The sequence below is a fragment of the Dicentrarchus labrax genome, unplaced genomic scaffold (assembly GCF_905237075.1).
Source record: "Dicentrarchus labrax unplaced genomic scaffold, dlabrax2021, whole genome shotgun sequence".
NCBI classification, from domain to species: Eukaryota; Metazoa; Chordata; class Actinopteri; family Moronidae; genus Dicentrarchus; species Dicentrarchus labrax.
In genome coordinates, this window is record NW_026136959.1 from 104272 (window position 1) to 106353 (window position 2082).

Genomic DNA, 2082 nt, shown 5'->3' on the forward strand with positions numbered 1-2082 from the left:
CATGTCCCATTAATGCATGTTACTAACTTCACTTCTTCCCTGGAGTTCTTGTGCTTTCTCGTCTCGCAGGTTCTCATGGATCCTGGTGGAGCCTCCTGCCATGGTCCTGCTTGACTGCCATTGTTAATATTACTGATATTAGTGTTATTATTATTATAAGTATTATTATTACTACAGTTACTATTATTACTATTGTCACTGCTCATTATCCCCCGTCGTTGTTGTCGTCATCATCTTCTTCATGTTCATCATCATCAGTCACTATTAGTGTAGTTTTTGCTACTGGTGTTGCTCTCTCTCTCTCTCTCTCTCTCACCCCAACTGGTCGAGGCAGACGACCACCCACCTAGAGTCGAAGGGTCTGTCCTAGGTTTCTGCCTCTTAAAAGGCAGTTTTTCCTTGCCCCCGTCACCAAGTGCTTGCTCATGGTGGTACTGTTGGGTCTCTGTAAATAATGTTATAAGGAGTACGGTCTAGACCTGCTCTATCTGAAAATTTTCCTGAGATAACTTCTGTTATGAATTGGCGCTATACAAATAAAATTGAATTGAATTGAATTGAATTGAATTGAATTGAATTGTTCACCAGTTAATGATCCCTAGAGGTGAACAAAAGCTTTACTCTAAATAATTTAATTTCTTTATTATAAACATAACATGTATGGAACCACAACATTTTTGAAAGGTTGTGTTTGTTTAAATGTCAGTTACCTGTTGTTGCTGTATCTGTTATTACTTGTCTGCACTTGTCTGTCAGGTAAAGTCCAGAACACAGTGTGACACACAGAAATTTGACACATCAGATGTTAATTCAATTCTGCTTAATCTGCTTCTGTTTTATTTAGCTTTTGTTTTGGCCCCATAGATTTAAGATGGAGTTTGTGCTGAGTCTGTTAAGTTTGACTTATGAAGTTTCAAATTTTTTGATACAGAAATAGTTGGAACACTGACTTTCTCTGACTGACCTCCTCCGCATTATTACACAACAAAGCATCAAGCATTTTTTCAGGGGTGATATAAATTATATAGGGTAAAGAGGTTAGATAATGATGAGAACCATATTTACTTGGTAACAGTCTTCTTCTTCTTCTCATACTTCAATGCCTTTCTTGGCATATTACCATTATATGCTATAGGATGCTTCCTTGTGTATGTGCACAAGATACAAACAATCAGTAATCTACTTGTAAACAGAAATCTCAATAGTACTACTAGTGGTCAAAAACTCCTTAGAGTACCTTTAAGTGAACTAAAGACACAACAAATACATTAAACTCACAACATGTAAAATACTTGTCTTTCAGGTAAATGCACTACATGTACAGGTCCATACAACACTCTTAGAAACTATAAAAACATATGATAGTGCTACATAATACCCCATTTTTCTACACAACTTCCACATTGGCTGTATATAAACACAAAAGAGAACTACACCACCACTGAAGAAACTCACTACCTGTTTTTATGGTTCTCAGTAAAGTTCTCAATCACAGTGTCAATGTTGAGTGGAAATATTTCAGTGTGTAGGATTTAGTGACATTAAGTTACATTCAACTATTTGAATACATTATAGTCATCATGGTGACCCTATCTACAGCAAGTGTATGGTTTGTCTATTCTGGGTTACTATAGAAACAGAGACTATAGCATTAGGATAGAGACAATGGAGGAAGAGGGAGTAAGAGAGGGAGAGGGTGTGGAGAAAGATGAGAAGGGGCAAAGAGGAAGGAAACGAAAACGAAGTTGTGGCTGACGAGGACTTTAACACTGGACCAAGATCCAGATTCAAACTAAAAACAGTTTTTTCCCCTTGACAGCTTCAGCAAATTAAGCTGCAACATTTTTTACTTAATCTTTCAGAAAACAATTGTTATATTGGATATTTTGACTCATATTCTAAACTAAATTAACCTCATTTTTCTAAACAAATTTGAACAGAATATTTTTTAACAAAGCTGTGACAGCTGTTGTATTTTAGCTTTACACACACCTCCAACCTGATTTCAGTGCACTGTCTAAACAATTCTTAACAGATAATGAAATCACTATGAACTCAAAAATGAACAAATAAAAAAATCAA

At 35.9% G+C, this 2082-nt stretch overlaps 1 protein-coding gene across 1 annotated transcript in view; it reads right to left on the reverse strand.

Moving 5' to 3' along the window:
* The window catches only part of LOC127360852 (major histocompatibility complex class I-related gene protein), a 52845-nt gene that overhangs the window by 43182 nt on the left and 7581 nt on the right, over nt 1–2082 (reverse strand). The gene's annotated exons all lie outside the window — the stretch shown is intronic.